Source organism: Arvicola amphibius, chromosome 9 (genome assembly GCF_903992535.2).
Source record: "Arvicola amphibius chromosome 9, mArvAmp1.2, whole genome shotgun sequence".
Lineage (NCBI taxonomy): Eukaryota > Metazoa > Chordata > Mammalia > Rodentia > Cricetidae > Arvicola > Arvicola amphibius.
Window position 1 is genome coordinate 28582487 of NC_052055.2, and position 27502 is coordinate 28609988.

Consider the following 27502-nt stretch of genomic DNA (forward strand, 5'->3'; position numbering starts at 1 on the left):
CTAAACCCCACTCAAATAATTACCATGTCTCAAAATCCTTAATCCAGTTTTAAGGGTTTTACATGTTATATAAGGTAACATGCAATGGCTCCAGATATTAGAACTGAATATCTTAAGGGCTGATTTTTTTTTCTAGGATAATGTTTATCTAATAGGGAAGTTGATAGACGTCTGTCAAACCAGGCGTTTGAAAGCATCTAGCATTCTGCGAAGTAAGAACTGAGCAGTACCACACAGAGGCCAGCTGTGTGAATCCATGTTCCTCTCTGTTTCAAGTCCTTCCCTGCCCTGCTCTCAGAACAAGAAGAGCACTCCGTTTCCAGGACTCCCCCAGTGGAGCTGAGACAATCCAGGCTCTACCTTCTCTGAGTCTTGTGAGAAATGGATCTTGAAGTTTCATTTTACCAAATAGAAATTGTGTTATCTCTTATTGCTCCAACCTTTAGGGGAAAGTCATGCTTTTATATAAAAAAATCTCAAAATCTTTTAATATGACTTTGCCAATAGATTCTCAGAGCTATCAAATATTCTTCAACACCAGTCTCTCCTCTCTCTCTCTGTCTCTCTGTCTCTCTCTGTGTCTCTGTCTGTCTCTCTGTGTGTGTGCATGTGTGTCTGTCTGTCTGTCTGTAATACATATATATATATATATATATATATATATTACTTTTGTTCTTTTATAAGAAGTTTAATCCATTTATTTATTTGAGGGTGGGGTGGGGCTTGTGCTGCCATGTGTTTGGAGTTGGTTCTCTTTTCTAACGTGAGTAACCAGGGATCAAACTCAGGTTATTAGTCTTGGCAATAAGGGCCTCTACCCTCTGAGTCACTTTTTCACCCTTTCTTTATTCTTGGTGCATTCAAGAGAGCTTTCTAAACTGTGTTCTTAATCCAGACTGGTTTTAAACAATTTTAATTAGATACCTGCTTAAAAGTTTTAGTCATCTCATCAAATCAGACTCCTTTTTGGTTATTTTCCCTTTCTCTTCTCTTTTCAAGCTGGAGATATTTAGTAAGCTGTCAATCAAAGCTGACAAAGCACTTGTGAGAGTTATTCTGTTCTGTGCAGCCTTTCAAGGAGAATTTCTCCAAAGCTAAAGCAGTTGGACGGCATGGCTCGTGTGGCTAGGTGGTTCAGAGAAGGGAGGCAGACAGGTTCAGCCACAGGGCCCTGTTTGACATTTCACAGAGCTGTGTCCAACTCTTCCAGTTTTAACTAACCATGCAACCTTGGCAAAGTGGCTTAGATTTTATTTTTCTCTGGTTCCACATCAATAAATGCAGCCAAGTTATATTTTCATAATATAGCTGTGGAAATTAAACTAAACTGTATATGTCTAGTGCTGGAATTCCACCTCTCTTTCTCATACACCTGCCCCAAATACACACAACAAACATCAAGCTATCCACCGGTCTATCCTTCTCTAAATATAAGACTGTGTTTAGATAGAGAGAGATGGTCTGTGGATAGATGGATGAGTGGATAGATGATAGATAGATAAATAGATAGGTAGGTAGGTAGATAGATAGATAGATAGATACATACATACATACATACATACATAGATGGCACAAAGGGAGAGGCTAAAGTAATGTTATAGAAATAACTTGTTTATGGCTATAGAGATAGAGTGATTTTTTTCTTATAATAGGAGTAGGTAAATCACTACAATACTTATCAAAGCATCCATCAATCATTCATCATCTGAACATTTGCAGAGCCCTCATTGTGGCCTGTGATACTCAGGGTTCTACAACTGGTACTTTTGTGGCAAGTGCTGCCAGCTTCCCAGCAGAGCAACTACCATCAGTACCACACCCACATCACCTTCCTGTTAGCCTTTGTTTGCTTTGGCATCACTCCATCTTCCCATCTCTTCCTCTTCCCATCATCTTCCCTCACTGCTGGGGCACTTTTCTCTGGTGAAAAGGCTTGGGATGCCTTTGGGTAGCTCTAGACTGATAGTTGGCTGGAGCTGGTGTCCCCGGGTAGATAGCCTCTTGGAATCTCAAGTGTCTCTTCAATAAACCAAGAGAGTTGGCTTATCCATCTTTGCTAGGGCCCAAGATGGCCTTACTGATCAGGCAGAAACACTGAGCTGCCGGAGCCGCCCCCCCACTTCCATCTCAGTTTTATTTTTCCGTTGCCTATGGCTGCTGAACTCCTTCTCAGGCAGGGTAGCCAAGGTATTCTTCTTTACTGAGCACTTTCCTAGCCTTAGAAATTATACTGTCTACATCCTGGGAAAACCTCACCCAAAGAGCCCTTTACATTGAAGGCATGACAGACAATCTGTCCCCCTTAAAATACACTGTAGACATTCTGAACCCAACAGAAAATGCCCTAGGAGGTGTGAGGCTGGGACTTGCTTGGTGGAATATGAATAATTCCAAACTGGGACATGTAGTAATAAGCTGCTCAGCCCCGAAATAATCACACAGAAACTGTATTATTTAAAACACTGCTTGGCCCATTAGCTCTATCTTCTTATTGGTTAACTCTTATATTTTAATTTAACCCATTTCGAGTAATCTGTGTATCGCCATGTGGCTGTGGCTTACTGGGTAAAGTTCCCAGCATCTGTCTCCAGTAGGGCTACATGGCTTCTCTCCAACTCCTCTTTCTTTCTCCCAGCATTTGGTTTAGTTTTCCCCACCTACCTAAGTTCTGCCCTATCAGGCCAAGCCAGTTTCTTTATTAACCAATGGTATTCACGGCATACAGAGGGGAATCCCACATCAGGGCAGCTTAAGACTAGAGTCACCCCACTGTCGTTTTACATCAGTGTGACTCAATGAGGTACCATGATGTGTACCATAAAGTTTGGTATCAGATATACTGTGTCATAAAGTTTTGTGTCAGCTAGACCCAAATCTAGGTTTTTTAATATGTGTCCCACATGCCCTCAACAAAATCACATCAAGTCTCCTCTGCGAACAGTAACTTGATTGTACTTGCCTTCTCAGCAGTTGGTGCAGGAGAACCAAACGCACATCGACAATGTTCTGCAAACAGAGTTGGGCCCACAAATGATACACTGCCTTATTTCTCAAATAGACCATGAAAAAAAGCCACAGTGATAGCCAGGAGTGAGGCTTCAGGCTGGCTTCATTGCTGATTTTACTTTGGAAAATATAAGCCAAGATGCTTGAGATCTGCTGGGAAACATCCCAGTAACAAGGGGTTTCCCCAGTCCTGAGAGCAGAGAAATCTAAACCCACATCAGGAACAGAGTCCAGTTGATCCTTTATTCTGACTTTCAGTGCAGCTGGGTATGTCTGGGGCAAGTCTTTCCAGGACAGTCACTCAAAGACATTCTCACTATTGCTCATGTAGATGATGGACTGCACAGATTCCTATCTCAGAGTAGTCAGCACAGACTCTGTGGGATAAATGGTGAATATAGCCTGCAAAAGTATAGCGTGAAGATCCAGGTCAGGCCTGTGCTCCTGTGTCAAACACTGCTACCCTGCTCCGGTCTAGGCAGAGCCTCAGAATCCTTCTTAATGCAACTTCTAAATGATTTTTATTTTTCACAGGAATAAACACAACCAGAAGGGTCATGGAATTTAACAAATCATCCTTTCTCTTTCAAAATAAATGTGAACAAAATAATCAAAGAAAAAATAATAGTAAGCACAAGATAGATTTGTGTAATTATAGTTTCTCATTAGTCTAATCAAAACACTTTATGGAGGAATTACTATGTATCATTCCTAAATTTCCCCTTCCGTTCACTTAGCCTATAAGTGTAGTATACACTCTGTACCCACCCCTGCTTTCTTTACTGCTATTATATGATGCGGGGAATTCCATGTGCATGAAGACTATTGTTTATCAAAAGTTGTATGTTAGTTCAATAACATAGCTGTTTGAGTCATTGTGCTAATGTAAACCATAACCCTGGGAACAACTTTGCACAGTGACTCCATCTGCCTGACAATGTTACCATAACAAGATACCACCGCTTACATCCCTCAAAGAGAAACATGCCTTCTTGCAATCCTGAAGGTCAGAGGTCTGAAAACAAGATACTGGAAGGGACTGATTTTCTCTGAGGCCTTTCCTTGTCTTCTTGATGGAAATCTTTCCCGTCTTCATGTGTGCTTCTCTCTGAATGCATTTGGGTCCAAATTTCTTCTTCTTAAAAAGGATATAGGTCATATTGGATGGCATCCACCCAAACAACCAGGCTTTAGACAGATGATATCCTTAAAGATTATCTTCCAGTCAAGTTACGTGTTGAGTTCCTTGAAGCCAGTACTGCAAACATGAATTGGAGGTAGGCACAATTCAGCCCACAACTGCTTCTCTGTTGTTTGGGTTTCTTCTCTGAGTTTTATCTTGAAGCAGATGCCACTTGCTGGTTGGTTCTCTTGTTTCTTGGTACCCCTGGGATCTGATCTGGGAGTATATACACCCAGACAGCAACTTCTGATGACAGAGGGATGGGGAATGAGATGGCACTTGCTTGAAAAAAAAAAGCCTCTTACAGAAAGGTAAAGGAGAGATTATGGGGAGAGACAACCAGTACTAATAATCTTTTGAAAAACCACTTGGAAATCTACTTACTATAGAAGCTTCTTAAAATATATACATATATAAAATGAATCTAAATGGAGTCACCAAATAAAAGGGGACACAGTGCACCCAACTAGCCATAATATGCTTCAAAGCAAAACTTCCAGTGCCAGGAATGAATTATAGCTTGTTGAGTCATTGGCCAAGGTCCCCAGAGAACACGCCCCCCCCCCAAACACCACAACCAATTGTCAAGGTTATTAGTTATTCTCTACAACCCATGACATTATGGAGGGCATTCAAAACAGGATTTCTTTCTGTATCTTTGAAGCCTGTCCTAGGACTCGCTCTGTAGACCAGGCTGGTCTCAAACTCACATAGATCCTCCAGCAACTGCCTCCTGGGTACAAGGGTTTAAAGGCATGTGCCACCACTGCCCAGCTAATCTAAGATGTTATTGCTGAAGAAAACACTTATATATGTCGTCAAATAGGAAGAACTTAAGTTGGTGCCTAACTCGAAGCTTCACCCCTAGCAACTAGTCCCCATTTCTGCCAAAGCTCTCCCAGCTTACTGGCCTATAGGGGCAGTAATAAGCTATATGCCAACTGTGAGCCTGAACAAACGACTCCTCCTGTAAGTTGTTTCTCCCAGGTATTTTGTCACATTGAAAAAGAAAGTGACTAACACACCCCCACTCTCAACTTCTCTGCCTCCTGACGAACCCAAGATGGCTGTCTATGGCAGGGCAAGATACCTCTCATGAGAGCTCTAGCAGTCTTTGCAATAGTTACCATTTTGTTTCTGACCTGTTATCCTCATGATATATGAATAATAAAACCTAGCTTTTAAAGCACCCACCCCTCACCATCGTGGTATCTTATATCTGAAAACAACATTAGCACCCAAGCTATCTCAGCCTCCATTTTTCTAGGAAAGCTGCGTTAAGCCAGTGCCATATTTTCCTCAATGGCCAGTACCAGGGAATATACTCAAACCATCATTATTTCATTCCATTTAAATATGAAGTAAATTATTAGTCAATGGGAATAAGGAGTTAGTTTGGGTTTGTGGGGGGGCAGGGGTTGTTTTGTTTATGGTGTTAGGAGGTGAACCCAGGACCTCACACACATATGTGAGACAAATATTCAACCACCGAGCCATACTCACAGCCCAGGGAACAGTTTTATAAATATAGCTATGCATTATTTTTCTTTAGAAAGATATAGCAATGTAAAATTCGTACAGCATTTGTTTTTACACTAGATGTTCTCTGCTAAATCAGAAGCCAATTTTTATTTTATGTAACTATAATGCTAATTGCTAGTGAAGCTAAATGTCTTAAATAATGATTCTAATGATGTTATTTTGTTATACAAAAGAATACACTGGTTACAAACTTCTGTACCAACCACAGTTGACTTGCCAAGACATAACCTGGTTATTGAAGTTGTATCCGGTCCTAAGAACGGGCCTTCCAAAGTAGAGAGCACTAAATCCTTGCCCCTCTTGCATGGGGACTGTCACTCTCTGAGATCCTTTAATAGGGGATAATATGTCCAGGTCCCAACCCTCCTGTGTCTCTTGAGCTCCCCCTGTGACCAGGTCTCCTTTAATCACCCTCCCTCCATGCATACTCTGGAATGTGCTTCCTGTATCCTGGGGGGCCTCTGAATGCCCCCTTTAGAAAAGTAATACTTGTTGGTAAAGCACTTTGAGGTTGTTCCAAGAAACCTGGATTCTCAGGACAAGGTGTTATTATTTAGTTGATAGGAAACAAATATCCACCTAATAACCATAATTATATTGTCAAAACTGCTTAAAATATCCACACTGCTGGGACGGCAGTGATGTCAGGGAGTTTTGTGACTAGTAAATTGGAACATTATCATGAAATTAAAAAAGAAAAGTTACATTACCAAGTAATTCATCGGAATGATTTGATATTTCAAGGATAACCACCAAGCAATTTTAGGAACATGTAATTATTTTTTTCACTTGCTATTTTATGATGCATTACTCAGTACTGGGTGGCTGACTACTCCTTGTAAAGTAGAAGGATAGTGAATAACAAGCCATTAACAGATCAAAGTCTATGCAGGGATATAACTCGGGTTTGCTTAATCTCCCTCTCTTAGGCTTGAAATCCTCATTCAGTGGCAGACATCCTGTCATCTTATACCTTAGGAGTGTAGAGCATCCCTTGTATACAGTGAAGGCTCAGAAAACACTGCCTTGCTAGCGATTTTTCTCCCCCTTTGACGTTTTCTGTGGTTTCTGTACCTCTTACACGTACAACTCTTGTTGCTGAGATGTTCTTTTTCCTTGTTAATAAATCCTTAGGTATCCATCAAATCATATCAAGGCTATTCTCTGCAAAGCCTTTTCTGAGTTTTCCTTCTAGAACCAGGGATCCTCTCCATAGAACATAGTAGCCCATAGCACAAACCTCCCTTTATATCCCACACAGGGGATATAAAGTGTTTCTTTACTGTTCTTTTATTGCATAGTAAGGGCTTAAACAGTCTACCTGCTTGTATTTTTTACAAGGATTAGTAAATATGAACTAAGCTCTGTGTGGGTGGGATACTGTTCTAGCCACTGAGGATGAGGTGAGAAACAAGATAATCATTTGATACCTGCCTAAACTCTTGGTGATAAAGATCTTCACTGACTTTGCAATTATGCAAGGAAGGGATGGCAGAAATGAAGAAGAAGAAAGGAAGGTGGTGGGAGCTGAGAAAGTGGACCTTCCCGGTGATGCCTGTGGAACATGAAGTTTCATTCTGACTTATCAACTCCAGCCTCTCATGTAGAAGAACTAAGGGACAATGGGTGGAAATTATGAGGAAATGGAATGTCCCTGTCATTATCAATAGATGTAGAAAGAGAGACTAAAGAGTGTAGAGTTGGAGATACCAAAATGGCGGTTGATACTTACAATGTCGTACTTACACATAGGAGGAAAGGAAAAAAGGAGGGAACGGACAGAACAAGAAACTTGTCTAAAGGAGCCCACTTATGAAACTGCTCAGGAATAACTAAAGTGTCAGAGAGTGAGCAAATGCAGTTATCCGCTCATGGGTCTAGACCTGCCAAGATGCAGCCACTCTCCACCATCTTCATCCCTTGTTACACATCACCCCGGAGCTGTGCAAGAAAGATGTCTGAGTTTGTGCTGTTGCCAAGGGCCATTTACATGATGTGATGGAATAAATGGAACTGCCTTGGCCACTCAGTTCCAATGGGTGGGTGACAAGACAGCTACATGGAGGCATTTTGATAAATTGTCATTCACTGGAGTTAGTCTTACAGGCATATCTCAACTATCTATTCTCCAAAAAATCCACCCCAGTTCCTCAGGAAGAAATGACCTCCAGATGTAGTCTACTTAACCACATTTAAATTATAAACAGTGTATGCATATGTGTATGTGTGTATATACACATATACATACAGTATTGTGCGTGTGTGTGTATGTGTGGTGCACATGACTGTGCAAATACACATGTTTGTGTTCCTGCATGCAGAGATAAGAGCTGAATAACAGGCATCTTCTGCTATTGCTCTCAGCCTTACTACCTTAAAATGTGATCTCTACTAAACTGCAAGCTTGTCTTTTCTGCTAGAATGGCTAGCTAGTGAGCTGTAATCACCTGCCTGTGTCTACCCCTTAATGCTGAGGTCACAGGCACATGCATTTATGGGTGTTCGAGATTCAAACTCAGATCTTCATGCTTCCACAGAAAGTACTCATACCCACTAAACCATTACCCGAGGACCCAGTGTAGTGTTTCTTAATGTTAAAAAGCCATTAGTTAGGATAGCTTGAAAGGTATAGTATAACTTACATTATTTATTATTATTATTATTATTATTATTATTATTATTATTATTGCTGCTGCTTAGAAAAGGTGAGCTCTATGGGCAAGTTTTAGGAGAGAGTTCCCAGTAAGCTTACAGCGATACTGACCTGAGTCAAATCTCTCTGCACCAAGCCTCACCACATCAGCCTCACCCATTTCTGTCTCTTTAATTTCTATGGTAACCATGGATTCTAGAGTGATTACTTCCTCTTCTCAGTTCAAAGTAAGCAAGTTGGTCCTAGCTCAGAACTGTCCCAAGGTGTCTATGGCCTCTAAGAATGGTTTCAAAAGAATGAATGGGAAAACATAGCCGTGTTTTGTACCATTGCTTCTGTTTTGTGTTAATGTGTACCAATCCTGCCATTTATCCACTCTGATTTCCAACAATGGTGAAGGAGGACATCTTCTTTCAATGTCCATGGGTATAAGAAGGTTTGAAAAGCTTTGCATGATAAAATTCATGTTCCTTACAATGTTCCTGCTTTTCTGTCTCTCAGCCTCATCAGCCCTCTTCCCCCATGAATCCCAGACACTTTCATTCCCTTGTATTATACGTTGTCTCCTCCAGATGGACCTCTGCCTTCTCGTCTCACCACAAATCCTTCTTACTTTCCAAAGAAGCGTCTTACTTAGGAGGAGCTGCCTGAGTTTTCTGACGGCAATTTGGTAGTAGCCTCATGACAGTGTTTGGGGAAGATCTTCGTTTCTACTTTTTCTCCACATACGCAAACACAGTGGTGGATCCTCCAAGCCTGTCCTCCCAAGCTTCATAGATCTTCAGATACCCAAAGGGTGTTCAGAGGCTGCTTTCTATATAAAGTGGTGACATCCACGCTATGGAGAGGCACACTAGAGCTAAAAGATCCTTTCACACCCTCTCCCGTGACCAAACACCTTTACTACCCTCTTAATTGCCTGTGGTTTTTTGGTGGGTGGGTCTGGCCCATGTGTCATCTTCCATTTAATAGAGACCTCACCCTCAGGGCTCCATCTTTGAAGCATTTGTCTAATTCACTTTTGTCAACTCAGTTCACCTCCCTGGGCTTGTCCTTCTTACCGAAATCTCATGTTTGGTATTTGTTCACCAAGTGTATCAATAATTTGGGAGAATTTAATTGAGATTATGAACTAAAAAAAGATTTTACAGCATCACTACATGTGTGTTTTGCAGCCCAAGCCGGACCCATCAATCATTTCTGAATACTTGTCAGCAAGGTGAAATAGCCAGATGTCTTATTTTCATAACTTTGTGATTTTCCTGGAGCACCAAGTAACAAAAAAAAAAAAAAAAAAAAAGATCCAACCAGAAAATATGTCTCATTTCTAAAACATGTCACCTCTAACTACAGCTGTCCCCAAAGTGTGCTAGATTCCCCCTATGAATGCTTCCTGCTTGGATCTGTGTGGACTCAAACCATGAGAAACAGAAGCATAGAAATTGGGGCCTGAAGGTTGTGTTCATGGTGGCACCATGAAGGACAAGACAGTGGCACAGAGCATGCAGCACAGCATGCGGAGATGGGTGCACCACAGCTGTGTATTTCATACAGTCAGTGGTCAGTGTGGTTACATGTCCTGCTTTGTACTCCAGTTTTTATCCCCAGACACTCGGCTTCTGGGGCTCTTTTGCCCTTGGAAAGCTTCTAAAGAATATAGTAGAGCTTAGTTGGTAGTGAGATATGGTTTAGACAGCCAAGTGACATTGCGCATATGACTTAAACTCTCAAGATTCAGTTTTCTCACCTGTTATATTTGGTCCACAATTGTACTCACCTTTTAAAATTGCCACAAGATTCTAATAGGGTGATTCAGGAAAAAGAGTAACCTAAGCATGGAGGGAGAATGTTGTTCTTGACATACATAATCATAAACTAGTTAAAGGCAGTGTTTACCTCTAGTCCCAGTACTTAGGAGGTGGAGGCAAGGAAATGAGGAGATGAAGGCCAGCCTCAGCGACATAGATGTATTGAGGCTAGTCTAGGCTACATGAGATCTGGTCTCAGAAAGGAAGCAAGCAAATACACAAACACAAAACAGTGTACAAGCATGAAATGAGGACTATTCTGTGAAAGTATTATTTATACCAAGAGAATGATTAACAGTATCACATTAAATTTATCTTAGACTAAAAAGTACAAAGTATGGTATCCTAATGACATGCAGATCTGATTTGAATCTCAGATATCTACAGTGGGTTTTCTGCAAACTTTGATCAATCTCTATTTTCAGTCTTTAAAAGAGATTTAGTAAAATTATCTACATAGGTTTCAAGTAAAAATTAAATTATGGTGTACAGAGAGTGTCAGGCTTCAGGGAAGGGTGGTCATGATTAGTAGTTCTTCTTGGCTTTTACTAAAAGATAAGCATAAAGAATACTGACCAATATGGGAAAGCCAAAGCTGACCCCTCTTGGCTGAGACGTCTAAGATGACAGAAGCCCATGTAGAACACACTGAACTGCTTTTGGTCCTCCTTATTAAAGAGTCTTAAAGAAATTTTGCTAAGTAATAGCCACATACCAAAGGCCAGAGATCTTCTTTTCCAGTAAAGATAATGTCCGTGAAATGGTAGAGGCATTTGGGCTAGCCATCCTTAAACCAACTAGCCCTGTATCTGTATAGATTTTTCTACAGAAACTTTGCTACAATATTGACTATATAGGACACCTGATATCTGATACAGAAGACCTTTCCTGCATTCTCTGTTTCTGGTGGTGGCACTAATGCTGTAACTCACCTGGAAAATGATATACCTCGGGTTTATCCTTGTATAGTGGTTCTCAACCTTTCTAATGCTAGGATACTTTAATATAGTTCCTTATATTGTCATGACCCAAACCATGAAATTATTTTTGTTGCTACCACATGACTGTAATTTTGCTACTGTTATGAATCATAGTGTAAATATCTTATATGCAGGATATGGGATGTATAACCCCCCAAAGGAATCACAACCCACAGGTTGAGAACCACTGTCCTTGTAGCTTGGAAGGGATTATGATTTTATGAGCCTCCTCTCAGAGAGAAGATCCAAGAGGCTCTACTTTGGGAAGAAATCTTATGTATGTTGACTTTACATTTCCTATTTTAATGGATTTTTTAAACACAGGTCACGAGATGCACACAAGAGTTTAAGTTCTGCCAGAGGTTACAGATCTCTGTCTCCACCCCACGCTGCAGAGACAGAGAAATCACACAGAAAGTGAGTATGCAGGCCCCACAGCTCTGCAATGAAATAGATTCAGCCCAAGTCTCCTTCATTACTGGGCCCCCTACTTGTCATCTTGACAGGATCTTGAAATCATTGAATAGACAATCCTCTGGGAATGACTCTGGGTGACATCCTGATTAGGTTAATAGAGATGAGGAACCTCACTGTCTCAGTTAGGATTCCTATTGCTCTGAAGAGACACCATGACCATGGCAACTCACATAAAGGAAACATTTAACTGGGTGCCTAACAGCTTTAGAGTTTCAGTCCGTTATCATCGTGGTGTGACATGGTGGCATGGTGCTGGAGCAGAAGCTGAGAGTCCTACATCTTGACCCAATGGCAACAGGAAGTAATCTTACTCACTGGGTGTATTCTGAGCATATATGACACCTCAAAGCCTGCCTCACACAGTGGCACACTTCCTCCAACAAAGGACATACCTATTCCAACAAAGCCACACCTCCTAATATGCCACTCCCTTTGAGCTTCTGGGGACTATTTACATTCAAACTACCACATTCACCCTAAATTTGGGTGATACTATTCCTTGCGATAAAACACTGAATTGTGTAAAAAGGAAAAGAGCAAAATAAACACCAGAATTTATTGTTGTTTGTGTCAGGTATTTTTTTTCATAGGAAGAAAAGTAACAAATGTAGCATTTCCACAGCTCCTCTTCTTTATCTAGGGAAAGAACTGTGATGACATTTTGGTTCTACTGGCATGCATATCAGCTCATCTTAATAGTTCTTGAAACCATACAGCATGTTTATATCCTCAGTACCCAACTACTTTGCTACAAAGTCCTATGAGGAAGGATTGGGAGAATATTGGTTATATTTACTTGGCATGATACTATGACATTGCAGAGAATGGACCCAGAAGGCTGTAACTGGAGGCTTCTCTCCCACCCACCAGGTACCAAATAAATACTCAGAGGCTTAATATTAATTATAATTGTTCAGCCTATTAGCTCAGGTTTATTATTAACTAGCTCTTATAATGTAAACTAACCTATTTCTATTTTTTTATATTTTACCATGAGGCTTATGCTTGTTACTGCACATCTTGCTTCCCCAGTGGTTGCTGACATCTCCCTCTACTCCACCTTCTTCCTCCCTGTATTTAGTTTGAATTTCCTGCCTAGCTATATTCTGCCCTGCCATAGGCCAAAATCAAGTTCTTTATTTATGGTAATAAAACATATTCCCAGCTTTTAGAGGGGCATCCCACACTGGAAGGCTCTTACTGCCTATGACAATGATAGTGACTGTATTGTCTCTGCTGTTTCAGTGCTGTTTTTTGACACTCCCAGAAGTTGACCATCACTATGGCACCAGGAAGTTCCATGATACAATCTCCCATGGGGAACCATAGCCTAGAAGATAGTTATTACTGAAAGCCTCAATAACACCAGTGCCTCCTCTTATTGCTTAAATGAAAGGGATGTCCTCTGGACTCTTCACTCTTCCAAGAAATACAGTGAGGTAGTGGATCCCTCGCTCTTACAGAATAAAGCACTCAATTATTCATACTTCTATATGCTTTCTGACACCTTCCTCACTGTTTTCCATACATCTTAGTGCCATTGAGCCACTCCAGAAGTATATGAGGTGCCTTTGTCAGGAGGTTAAACCCTGAGTCACAAGACTCTCCTGTGGTCTAATAATTCTTTACACTGTGTGGAGATGTGCCACTGTGATTGGTTTAATAGAGAGCTGAATGGTCAGTAGCGAAGCAGGAGATGAGAGGCAGGATTTATGGAGAGAGAGAGAGAGAGAGAGAGAGAGAGAGAGAGAGAGAGAGAGAGAGAAAGAGAGAGAGAGAATCTAAATTTCAAAACTGGTGGCTGAGATGGTCCAGCTTCACAGACTACACTAGCCAGACTTCAGATAATTTCTAGACTAAACAAAAAATGATATAGCTAGCCTTCCCAAGACTTGACTATTGGCACAATTTTCTCAGGGTTCCATAAAGATGCCATTGCTCTCAGAAAACAGGAAGCAGTCTAGAAAATATGGCATTCACATTCTCAAGATGTAGGGTGGGAAGTTTATGTTTATTCAATTGATTATGGATATTTGTCATTGTTTACAGAGGTTAACTGCAAGTTGTTATTGGTCTTGGTCAATGAAAAAACTGAACAAAGGAGGTTAGATATTCAGTGATTTCATTCTGAAAAGATAAAAAGGGGGGATATAGCAAGAATAGGATAAAGGGTAGATTATTGATTAGATTATTTACTTTTAAAGTATTTTTTGGGGGGGGGTTTCGAGACAGGGTTTCTCTGCAGCTTTTTTTTAGATGGAAATTTCTGGTTATTAACACAATAGTATTGGGAAGATATATATCTTACAGAAAACCAGCTGGTAAAGTATCTGTCTAGAGTACAATGGTTTGGGGATCACTGGACACAAAAGAGAGGTCTCACTTCTGAAAAAAGAGAAGAAGCTGCTCCTCGCAGCCTAAAATTACATGGAATTCGAGAGGATTGAGGTTTGAGACTCTAAGGCCTGTCAACTCAATTTTGGTCTCAGGTATGAAATGGCATGGACTTTAGGTGACGTTTTATCTGCAGGCTATCAACCCTTTAATCCTGGGTCTGATTTTCAGTCTGATAATCCCTACAGTTATAAGAGATATGGATCTCTCAGTGGAGCTGGAGACTTCTCCGTGACTGTTAAAATCATTAAGAAAATCAGCCCAGGGAGGGTGGTGATGGCACATGCCTTTAATCCCAGCACTCGGGAGGCAGAGGCAGGCAGATCTCTGAGTTCGAGGACAGACTGGTCTACAAGAGCTAGTTCCAGGACAGGTTGCAAAGCTAGAAACCCTGTCTTGAAACCACCACCCCCTCAAAAGAAAGAAAGGAAAGGAAGGAAGGAAGGAAGGAAGGAAGGAAGGAAGGAAGGAAGGAAGGAAGGAAAGAAAGAAAGAATGAAAGAAAGAAAGAAAGAAAGAAAGAAAGAAGGAAAGAAAGAAAGAAAATCAACCCATTCTCACAGTCTCAGAACCTAAAGTTACCATTATCCTGTTTTCTCACATATTCCACAACTCAGCTTCCACATGTCCCTGCTACTGGTCACAAGTCTTCGGGAATACCACGCTCCTGCAGGCCAATGTTTCTCACCCACTATCTCCTCTGCATTTTGCACTCACCGGTTTCCAGACCCCCAACTCTGATAGACTCCTTCATCCACTATTAGTACCAACTCTTTTAGGTCACGCTCCTTCAAGACTAGGGCCTGAGCCAGGCATACATACTGGGAGACCGTGATGGAGGAACTGGAGAAAGAAAATGGGTGAGAGAAGGGGGAAGGAGGCGCGTCATAACAAGAGCAAGGCTATGCCGTAGTGAACAGTATCTACAGTGTGTTGGATGGCTCAACAACCAGGAAAAAAGCAAGAAAAATAGGATTGTTACTGCTTGAGGGTTAGCACTGAGCATGGGCACCCTCTGTATTTCTAGGTTCGCTTGTTGTTCTCTAGGGTGTTGGGTAGCTCACTAACAATTACTACAGCCCATGAGGACAGCGCCTGGTATGAGCTTGGCAAAAGAAGCACCCTGTGCGGGACAATGCATTCTGTCCGCTCTGTCCACCCCACCAGAGCCAGAACTTAAGAGATGATTCAAGCTGGGCCATGAGGGATCTGACCCATTATATATGGCAAATCAATCTAGATTGACGTGAGAAGTAGTTGAGCCAAAATAATCCCTTCCAGTTCTAAAAATCTGATTCATCTTACTCGGAGTTGATACAACAAAGATCAGGTGTTAAGTTAAAATGTCTTTCAATCAAGTATGTGATGACAGATTTTTGAAAACAGCTGGATGCTTGATGAAATTTATATTCAGTTTGCCTTCATGTTCTCACATGCCCTCATGCACGCGTGTACACACACACACACACACACACACACGAGAAAGGTGGGGCAGGGTGAAGAGGGTGGAAGCTGGAGTCCCTAGGTGATAGCAGGAGAGAAGAACTCCACCATGCCCCTGTTCACACCTGAGTCCTCATGTCCTGATTCCACTCCTAGGCCGTTTGTAAGGAGGAGGTCCCCTATTGCAGAGTGTGCAGCGTGTGGTAGGAGGCATGTAGATTTTGAACTCTGACTCCACTGTAGTGTGAAGCGGCGGGGCTGCGTCCCGCCACCGGCTAGCTTTACACCCGAAATAATTACACGGAAACTGTATTCTTTTAAAACACTGCCTGGCCCATAGTTTCAGCCTCTTATTGGCTAATTCTCATATCTTCCTTAACCCATATTTAGTAATCTGGGTAGCACCACGAGGTGTGGCTTACCAGGAGAGATCTTAACCTGCGTCCATCTCGGAGAGGAGCAGCATGGAGTCTCACTATGGCGAGTGCCTGAAGCGTCTCCCCAACTCCTGCTTCCCAGCATTCTGTTCTGTCTACTCCGCCTACCTAATTTTCTGTTCTCTTAAAGGGCCAAGGCAGTTTTCTTTATTAATTAACCAATGAAAGAAACATAGACAGATAACTCTCCTCCATCATTTCCCCTTTTTCTGTTTAAACAAAAAAGAAAGGCTTCAATTTTAACATAGCAAAATTACATATAACAAAACAGTTATCAAGCAAGTATTACAGTTACAATATTTAAATCTATTTTATCTTTTATCATAACTAAGGAAATCTATAACTATCTATTTATTCTTCAACTCCATCAAAGACTCCAGAAGGATACAATGCTACCTAAGTAAACAAGAAATAAGTAACTTATAAAACTCTAGAAATGACAGAGACAACTCGCTGCCTGGACAGTCACCCAAAGTTCCTCTGTACCGTTGGGGCATCCATCTTCGGGCTTCAGGCCCATAATGTCCAGCAGACTTTTTTATGAAGCAGAAAATTCCAAAGACAGTTCGGTCACTTTCTGCTGTGTCCTGCAGAATGTCTCGCCATGAATCAGGAACCCCGAAAGACCATCTCACCTTTAGGCAAGTTCAGCAGTCCTCTCTCTGCGGGTTCTTTGTGTCCAGTTTATGGAACAGTCCAGGCAAGAGCAGTTTCTTGCCCAAATGGCTAACAAACTCCATAAGTAGCCTCTTCGATGCCCATCTTCCTCTCGAAGTAGACTGGTGCTGCCAGGAGCAGACATGTCTCATTGTCATGAAAAACCCTAAGTTATTAAAAACATTAAATGCCATATTCTGCAGTCTTTGAAAGATATGAAGAATGTCTATCTAACTGAAATATATCTCTACATATCTAGAAAATCTAATAACATGACTACAAGCTTAACTATTATCAATGATTATCCATTAACAACCTATATTTCCTAATTATACATTACAGTTTTTAAAATGAACTACACAATCAAAATAGCTTAATCAAGATCAGAAATACATATACATATAACAAAATTGACCTTAAAATCTATACCAATGCAAATTCATATCTATATCATCTCCCCCTTTAAATGTAAAAGAACATTTATAAGCAATATTTGGGAAAATGGGCGCAGTTTTTTCTCTCCAAACTGCTTCCTGCTGAATGGGGGCGCTGTTATTTAGGTCTTTCATGGTGTAACCTGTGTGCTAGGTTCCTCTCAGTTGGCAGTTGAGTGAAGTAATTTTTTGAAGATGTTCACAGCAACCTTTCAGGAGGGCGTGGTCTATCATACCATATTGGGATAGAAGCAATCCACAGAGTCTCGCCCTCTGTGAAAACAAAAGAAGAAACTCTTTTCCAAAGCATCATGTTCTTAGATCCAAATCCTGAAGTCATACCGTTAAGATGTCCATTCTGATCTAGCCTGGCAGCCCATATAATGAAATGTCTCTCTGTACTTAGCTCCTTTACAGTCAAAAAAATCAAAGAAAACACAACAAAATACATAATCCAGACTCTCTGTGAATTTTCCATTTTTATGCGGCTTATTTTCATTCTATCACTTTACTTTATTCTGTCTCTTTAAAGACTTTACCCCTTTTTTAAGGCATTAACTTTATTCTCTATATATTTATTTTTTTCTCTCTCTCAAGCCTACGTACAGTCATCCAACATTGTGACCCATATGGGGGTCTTATATGTCTGAATCTGTCCTATTGTGAATCTGTAATTTTTTACTATCCAGGAGCATTTCTTAAAATGTTAAGCACTTCTTAAAAACTTAAGTTGCGCCACTTATAGGTAATACGGTACTGCCTGTTTCCAGCCAAGTCTAAACCTTAACTGCGCTGTTATCATGGTAATTACGATAGATCCTGCCTGAGCTCAGTACAGTTCAGCATGGCGGAGCAGAGCCAAAGCTGCTACTGCCTCAGTCATTTGGTGCCCCTGAGCTGCACAAAGTTCCAGGTGCACAGCAGTCCACATTGGAGCTGCACTCAGCAGTTTAATTTTGATACTGAGCGTGTAGCACAGAAACTCTCTTAATCCAAGTCACAGCCGAATCTGAAGCGCAGAGCACCGTGCAGTCTGAAAACATCTCTCTCTCTATGGCGGCAGGAATCCGCAAATGCTGTCCCGCTCGCCTAAGCCTGATTCCGCCATCTGCCCAGGTGCAGGCAGGGAGCAGTGAGCCATTGGCATGGTCTCAGAGTACTTTCTTTCCGATCCCAAGCGGGCAAGGTTTTTAAGTGGATTTAGTCACCACGTTGGGCGCCAATCTGTAGTGTAAAGCGGCGGGGCTGCGTCCCGCCACCGGCTAGCTTTACACCCGAAATAATTACACGGAAACTGTATTCTTTTAAAACACTGCCTGGCCCATAGTTTCAGCCTCTTATTGGCTAATTCTCATATCTTCCTTAACCCATATTTAGTAATCTGGGTAGCACCACGAGGTGTGGCTTACCAGGAGAGATCTTAACCTGCGTCCATCTCGGAGAGGAGCAGCATGGAGTCTCACTATGGCGAGTGCCTGAAGCGTCTCCCCAACTCCTGCTTCCCAGCATTCTGTTCTGTCTACTCCGCCTACCTAATTTTCTGTTCTCTTAAAGGGCCAAGGCAGTTTTCTTTATTAATTAACCAATGAAAGAAACATAGACAGATAACTCTCCTCCATCACTCCACCACTGTTCTAAGATCTTTGAAATCTCTTACTTCGAAACCTTAAGAAATTCTGTTATAAGAGGTGAGCCATTGAGCTCGCCTTTGCAGAAGACAGTGGCTTTGTTGTAGGAAAACCTCCTCTTCTGTGGAAAAGGAAGATCCCCACCCGTCCAACACACACCTTCTTGCTGCCCACACCCTTGCATACACTGAGCAAAGATCCTCTTCTTAAACAAATATCTAGTCAGCATCATGAAAGCTACCAAGCCTGTATGAAAAGTTGCTTTCCCCATGGGCAAGGATGAATGTGTTTAATCTTTGTTTTTCAAGCAAATGAGTCTTTTTTTTACAGCATTTAGAACAAAAATTGTTTATTACTTAAGTGTATATAGGGGGAAGGAAGTGTCTGTGTGTCTGTGGTTGTCTATCTGTCTTCCTGCTTGCTTGCTTGCTTGCCTGACTTTCCGTCTAATCAATTTCTTCCGGGGCATCAGCAGCTATAATACTGAAGATACAGGAATGGCACATGGACCTAATGGCATCTCCAACCATGAGAGACAGTTTTGTCTTAGTTTGCATATGTCCGCACATCATATGGAAGTAACAGGCCATCCACAAGATGCCTTGTGTCCTGTGGGATGCCTGAATTCAAATGAGATGAGGAGATGCTGCTGGAAGGTGCACACTTGTGATGGCAGCTATGACTTCTAGAAGCACCGGATTTCTTTGGACAGACTAGAATAAAGTCGTCGCAGGCAGAACTGAGGTCAGCAGAGGAGCTTGGTCCTGTAGAGGGATGGAGATGTTTTCAATGTCTCTCCGAGGTACTATAGGCAGGAAGGCTAACTTTGGCTTAGTGGAAGGGGATAGGAGTAGTTAGTTCCAAGGCTCTTAATTCAGGACAGGCCTGGGAGAGGCTCTTTCAGCAGATATTAAAGTAGTTTTATCCAGGTCAGAAGTTTCTGAATTGAGATTTGTGTGTGTTATGTTCAAGCCTAGGGTAGGTCCTATCCAACCATTACAAGAGACACACATCTCAGGATGCTGAGTTAAAGTAAACACTGTCATTACAGATCCCTAATGGGCACTGAGCCAAAGAAGGCTGATAACTTCCAGCAATGCAGAAAGTTCTTCACGGAAAGCACAAGTGAGTGAGAAGTTGCCACACCAAGGAACATGAGAGGGCAGAGAGGTACAGAAACACCCAAGCTAGGGGGAAACCAGCAATAGAAGTGTGTTAGTAAGGGTTCTCTAAAGAATAGACCAATGGGATAAGTCAGTTTGCATTAAAATAGTAACCACAGATGCTGGAGTTGAGCAGTTAAGCTCAGCAATTAAAAGCTCCTGTGTCTCTTCCAGAGGGCCTGAGTTCAATTACCGGTATCCCCTCAAATGACACACAGCCACCTGGAATTCCAGTTCCAGAGAACCCAGTACCTCAACCTCCTGAGGCATGCCCACAGCGTGCACACTCCCTCACATGGACGCACGCAATGCACGTGCCTAAAAACAAAATAAGTCTTTTCAAAATGTTAAGAGCAGCTGAGAGCCTGAGCTCCTGGGCTTGCTTGGTCTTTGACACTGTGTGCCTCAGCAGCTGGAGGACTCCCTCAGTGACTGTCTCTCATGGGAGCCTGAAAACTTGCTAGTCACTTAGTCCACAAGACTGGGTAGGTACCTCAGCTCACCCAATCCGACACCAAAACCCTGAGACGTTCCTGGAGAGCCTATGGTCCTTAGTCCATGCTAGAAGCCTAGCAGCAGCAACATGGTGAAGGGAAGACCAGAGGAGCAAAAGACAAGACCTCTTCCTTCTACCATGCCCTTTGTAGTTGGACTGCCACCCACAATCAGGGGATCTTCCAGCGTCCATTAAGGCAATCAGTTTTTCAGGTAAGGGTCCTATCTGGGGTCATTAGAACTGTGGCCAGCAGACATGAAAACCAACCCTAATAGGCACGGGGCTAAGAAGACCTCTTGATACCCTCAGGTGTGCATGGAGGAGGGAACCAGCAAAGGAGGGATGGAAGAGGGTGAAACTCCCGAGCCCTCCGCAGAAGATACCAAAAGTCCTCTGGGGTTTGATTTTCCTCCCTTTCTTTTTAAAGTATTTAGCAGTGCCAGTCACCTCTTTGCAGACTCTCGTCCCCTTGAAGCTGTCTGAGCACAGAAAGCCTGAAGTCCTACAGTGCTGCCCCGTATGTGTGTCATTTGCCATCATTTAGCTGAAATAATAACGGCTAATGACTCCCACATTTACATCTGTTTAAGTCCTTTTCACCCTTCCCATCTCCCCTTACCCCATTTAATACAGAAACTGAATCTGAGATGAGCTTTTAATTAAAAAGCTCATAATAATATACAAAATCCTGAAGATAAGGAAATTAAATTTTAAATATGGATTTTCCCCCTTCTCTTTTCTTTTGATATTTCCTCTTGTTTGCCATGTACAAAGTTTATTAGAACAAAAGGAGACAGAAAGACTTTTAGCATAACAAAGGGCATTGCTGTGGAAAGTTTATCTGGATGTTGTGGAAGTCTGATTGCCTTTTTAAATGAATTTTTAATTAAAATATAATTACATCATTTACCTCCTTTCCTTTCCCTTCCTCCAACTCCCCTCATTTATTTACTTCTTCTTTTTCTTCAATTTATATACATACATATATACATACATACATCATTATAACCTTCTGTGATGTGGGATGTCTTTCTGTATATGGTTGCTTTTATTGGATAATAAATAAAGCTGTTTCTGCCAATGGTTTAGTGGAGTAAAGCCAGGCAGGAAATCCAAATAGAGATATACAGAGAGAGTAGACAGAATCAAGAGATGCCATGTAGCTGCCAAGGGAGAAGGATGCCACTGGAACCTTACCAGTAGGCCACATGGTGATACACAAATTAATAGAAATGAGTTAATTTAAGATATAAGAGCTAGCTAGAAATACACCAAAGCTATTGCTCAAACAGTGTGCACAATGGATTAAAGGATTTAATGGGGGTAAAAGTGAAGATAAACTGTCCTAACAATTGAGAATTGGTCTGTTACTTATCTAAATTTGACAGGTTCACTAGACACTGTTTAATTATGGGACCAGTGAGTCTTTTCTAATTTGACAGGGGAATAGGTGGCAGCTATGAAAGAAACAAAAATAATCTGAGCTTATCTAACTACCATAAATATGTTGCTTTGATTTCAAGAACATTTTTAATACTTTTATTAACTTGGGGGGAAGTTCATGTAACGTATGTTGATCATATTAATCCGAACTCCTTCCTCTAACTTCTCTCAAGTGAAGTTGTTTGTCACCCTTGTCCTTATCCACCAACTTTCTGTCTCTTTTTAAATACCCATCAACTCCAATTCTTGCTTCTCATATACTTCTGGGCATGTGGCCATCCACTGGGACATGATTGGCCTACAAGAAGCCACACCCTTAAAGAAAACTGACCCTTTCCCAGAAGCCAACAGTTGTAAATAGCTTCTTAGTTAGGAGTGGGGCCTCAAAACCCCTCCCCATTTCATGCAGAACGCTGCTTGGTTTGGTTTGTATGGATCTTGTCAGGTGACCAGAGCTGCTGTGAGTTCGGAGCCCCGCAGCAGGCCTGTAACACCCAGAAGACACAGTTTCACGTCGATCATCCTCAGTCTCCGGCTCTTACATTCTTTCCACCATCTCCGTTTCCACGATGGTCCCTGAGCCTTTGGGGGTGTGGCGTGGTGTAGACATCCTTGTGGCTGAGCATTCCACAATGCTTATCTTCTGCACTTTGACCAGTTGTGAGCTTCCACATTAGCCACCATCCTCTGCAAATGAGGGCTGCACTAATCTACCAGTCGAAAGACAGAAAGTGAGAGACAGTGTGATAATATGTCCCTTTCCCAGAATAATCATGGTAAGCTCACTCCTGGGACCTGTGAGCTCCCCAGCTTTGTGCTCTGGACTATTTTCATTGAACCAGGCATGTATTTCCTCTGTCAGTGAGAAAACCAAACCGGATCACCCTGTTGGTAGAAAGAAAGGCTTATTAGGGGATGAAACTGCCAAAGTTGCCTCTTGGGGGCGCATAAAACTTGGCTTACCGGGTAAAGTCTGTCTCCAGCAAGGCTGCATGACTCAATTATTTCATAGGTAATGCCAGTATATCATCAAATTGGTGTAGAAAAGTGAATATTAATTCAGTAAAAGGATCATTGAAGAATAAAAGTTCATTCATTTGTATTTCCAGGTGGATAATTTCTTCAGGTATATAGGACTAGATGCTCAGAAGCAGGCATGAAATAGACAGTTGGAGGCTGTTTTTACTAACATGTATTGGCTCTGCTCGTCACCTAGACGCATGATGTGGCGTGTCCTTGTCTTTCTGTATGTGTTTCTTTTATTGGTTGATGAATAAATCTGTTTCAGCCAACGGCCAGGTAAAATATAGCTAGGAGGGAAGTCCAAACAAAGATACAGAGAGAGAGAAGGCAGAGTTGAAAAGATACCATGTAGTCACCAGGGAAGCAAGATGTGATATAACAAGCCACAAGCCTCATAGTAAAATACAAACAAATGGGTTAATTTATAGTTAGAACTAGCCAACAAGAAGCCTAAGCCATTGACCAAATAACTGTAACTAATATTTAGCCTCTGAGTGATTATTTCATACACAGATGCAGGGACTCAGTGGACAGAGGGAAAACGGTCCAGGGGGACCAACGAGACAGAGAATACTTCTAGCTTCATACCCACAGGGCACTAAATAAAACATCAAAGCCTGATGTCTCTGCCTTCTTTCTGTGTCTGTCTCCTTTACACTGGGTCATCTGTTTACTTTGCAGGTCAGTATGCTAATCACTCAAGAAGTGGCTGTCTAACCTGTCTCACTGCCTTTAAATGCTGAAGGTGCAAACAGAAGTCACGACCCTTCATCTTTCTTCTTGAGTTACCTTGGATTCCAGGAATAGAGGAACTCTGAAGGACACATCCCTCTCACTATGAAAACAGCTATCCAGGAGGGCAGGGCCTTCTACTGGAGACGAAGTAATCATCTCCTGAAAACTATTTTATCCCCTCAAGCAACAAGGATATCTTCAAATCACCTTGTAGGACCAGAGCTGAGCCAATGATAAGGGATGCTACCTTCTACCAGGACTGCATAGCGATGCCTCCTTCTTGACCTCTATTTTAACCTAAAGCTCCTGTCAGTACTCCAAGACTCACTTAGAGATACTCTACCCTTTCATTTGTTTGCCTTTTCTATGTGGCCATATTGAACTGAACAAATCTCTTCTTATTGTTTATTTGTTGTTGCTTGATATTTGTCTTTTTGTACATATTTTGTACATGTTTGTGTATGTGTGTGTGCATGTGAGTGTGCAAACATAGTCACTTGTGTGTGTGTATACAGAGTCCTGAACAAGACATAGGATGTCTTCCTGTATTGTGCTCCACCTTATTGCTTTGAAACAGGGCCTCTCACTGAGTTCAGGCAAGTCTGGTAGGCCAGTGAGCCTGTGGGATCTTCCTGTCTCTGTTCATCTAATGCTAGGATTACAAGACATGCAGTCTTTTTATGTGAATGACTGAGTGGACAAATAAGATGCCTCTCAAGAGGTGATTACATCTGCTCTGGGATAAGGCTTGGGCCTTCTAGGCTTTTGCCTTCATAATGGGGAGGGGTCTGTCCAGCGTTCTTCTATTCTGGGCATCCAAAGTGACTTAAGAGGAAAAGTTAAGAACAATGATTTATCCATGCAAGATGAGGTCCTCATGCTCACACAGGAAGCACTATTTTGCCCTGAGCCATCTCCCCAACCCTTACTTGTTTCTTTAATTAGTGTATAAGGACAGGTGTCTGAGAAGAACTTGTTGCAGCTGCTAGTGGTCTGGCTTTTACCTTAAAAGCTCAGGTTACAAAAACACACAACGCTCATGGGACTTTTCTAATATAATCAAAAGCCAACTGTTGCTGTTATAGTCATGAGAGCGTACATCTGTCATGACAGATCTTGGGGTAAAGAGATCTGGTGTGGGCTGGGGAGATGATACCATCAGCAAAGTGCTTGCGGTATAAGCACGTGGACCTTGTTTAAGCACGTGGACCTTGTTTAAGCACCGTAAGTAATGTGGAAATGTTGAGCACAGAGATGGCACTGAAAAGGCAGAGATAGGCAGATCTCTGGGGCCCGTCAGCTAGCGAGCCTAACCTAATCATTGCATTCTAGGCCAGTATGAGGTCCTGTCTCAAAAACAGAGTGGAGAGGCACTCAAGATTGACCTCTGGCTTCCACACACACATGCACACAAATACGTGTGCAACCTCCCACATCAATGTGAACACACATGTGGGAAGAGACTTGTTTGGAAGGACAAGTGTAGGGTGAGCTAATGCCTTAGAGAAGGATGGAGAGGAAACAATGAAAGGAAAGGCCTAAGGTAATTCAAGGCTTGCTATTGTGAATTAAGGACACATTTGTTTGTTTAAACTCAGCCTCATTCTGAAAATAATTTGAGGAAGTCCTTACACATAGCACAGCAAGACAAAAAAAAATAAAAATATATCAGAAAACTGGGACAAAGAGAAAATAAGCTGGAATAACAAGATGAAACTAAAATAATCGAAGGTCGTCAAGCAGAAAAGCAAGCTGTGAAGTTAAGCACGATTATTCCAGTTGGGCCACAAACTTATTTCCTAGAAGAATGCCCTCGCATTTTCTTTTCTTATTTTTCCAGGTGGAGGCACACAGGCCAGTTCCATAATTAACATTTGAGCTCATTCCCATCAAAGAGAAAGGTGGAAGGAAACCTTGTTCAAATGAACAGAGAACTAAGGTAAACTAAGATGAAACATTATTGTCCCTAAGGTGAAACATTGTTGCTAACCAAGGTGAAACATTGTAGCTAAGGTGAAACATTGTTCCTAACTAAGCTGAAACATTGTCGCTAACTAAGGTGAAACATTGTCGCTAACTAAGGTGAAACATTGTTGCTAAGGTGAAACATTGTGGCTAAGGTGAAACATTGTTGCTAACTAAGCTGAAACATTATTGCACTCAACTTTTTAACTTTGGGTAGGAGAATGTTCATGAAAAACTTCAAAACCAGTTTGATACGCTGTTTATTCATTTACTTTTTCATCAATTATGTGTTGGATTTCAGTTTTCAGCAGACACTAGTTTTCTTTCTCTGCTGAACAATGCAAACAAGGCAAGGAGAAGAAAGAAAGATCTTCACCTCCTGGAGTGGAAGGAGGTTCACCTTCCTGGGAACACACCTTCGTGGTCATGGGATCCCAGGAGCCTATTCTCGGCTCCTCCGTGATGTAGCTCCCATGGAAAGAAAATTCACAATCCTCCCCAAACCAGAGCATCAACCCATCATCACAAATCTCCACAGATGGTCTCAGTGGTCACCAGCTTCAATAATTCCCTTTCATGAATAACACTCTCTCCCAAACTGCTTCTAGACTGACACTGAGACTCCTTCATAGGATGTGGTGGAAGAGATGTGGTGTAGCTTCCTAGAATAGGAATTCAAATATCTTCAGCTGCCCTCTTCCAGAAAGTTCCTTGGGAACTCCTCTACCATGCTGCAGGAAGCCCATACCACATGAAGATGTTACATGGAGGAGGACTAAGGTCCTTCAGTCAACAGCCCTAGCAGAGAATCCCATTGGCAGCCTCTACCCATTGCTAAGTATGCAAGTGATACCTTATAAACCATGGTCCAGCTAAGCCATTCCGTGACAACAGCCAGCAACTGGCCTCCCATGATGAAGAACCATCTACTTGAACTTACTGAAACCACAGAATCATGATGGATGATGAACAACAGTTGATTTTAAGTCTCTGCTTGGAGGGGTGTTACACAAAATGGGGTGTTTGTTGTGTTCTTTCTCTTGGAACGACCACACAAGGTGGTCCTGTTGGCCCTCTTAAAGACTATGATGTCCATAGCAAGGGTTGGCTGTGAAAGGGCCCACACTTTCCAATGTTCTGCCTTCCATGCATAGGTAAGGCAAATAGATACTTTTTACCCTTGATAGTGGGGCATCGAGTTAATCCAGCTTAGCAGAGAATCTCACATAGTTGTCTCGCTCAGAGACTGCTTCGAGTCTTCTCACCAAAAGCAATTAAATATGAACAAGGAGCTCTAATAGAGACTGCCAGTGTCTTGTCTTTATGCACCAGGGCATACAAGGGAACTTGAAAAGCCAATGTATTGATAACTGGCTTTTTCTAGTTCTTTGGAATGCTTTCTTTCCCAATGTTTACTGGGATTTGAAGTATAAATTTCCCAGCGTTTTATTTACTTTTCAATGACTTTGAAAAAAATGCCAGGACCAAGGCTACTTATAGAAGAAAGAGTTTGTTGGGGGCTTACAGTTTCAGAGGGAAAGTCCACGACCACCATAGATATGAGCATGACAGAAGGCAGGCAAACATGGCACAAACAGCAGTTGAGAGTTCACATTTTTGATCTGCAAGTAGGAGACAGGGAGAGCTAACTGGAAATGGTGTGGGTTTTTGAAACATCAAAGTCCATTCTCAGGTGACACGGCTCTTCCAGTCAAGCCGTATCTCCTAATCCTTCTCAAGAGGTTCCACCAACCGAGGACCAAGCATGCAAATACAGGAGTCTATAGGGGTCGTTTCCACACAATCTCCCACATCCAGCTACTCTGCTTAAGATGAAGTGATGTTAAGGTATATGAGTTTAATCAGATCCCAGATTTTAGCAGTGAGATGAAGTTCTAGGGCATAAAATACAATTTTAAGGGCTGTTTTTCTTTTGGTTTTTTTTTTTTTTTTTTTTTTTTTGGTTTTTTCGAGACAGAGTTTCCCTGTAGTTTCTAGAGCCTGTCCTGGAACTAGCTCTTGTAGACCAGGCTGG

At 41.8% G+C, this 27502-nt stretch overlaps 1 long non-coding RNA gene across 1 annotated transcript; it reads left to right on the forward strand.

The window, feature by feature from the left end:
* The first annotated feature begins 273 nt into the window (after positions 1-273).
* LOC119822155 lies at positions 274-27280 on the forward strand. Its single transcript, XR_005286735.1, has 4 exons — positions 274-374; positions 11497-11589; positions 23449-23650; positions 25343-27280. It is a non-coding gene; the product is annotated as an uncharacterized LOC119822155 (long non-coding RNA).
* The last annotated feature ends 222 nt before the right edge of the window (positions 27281-27502 follow it).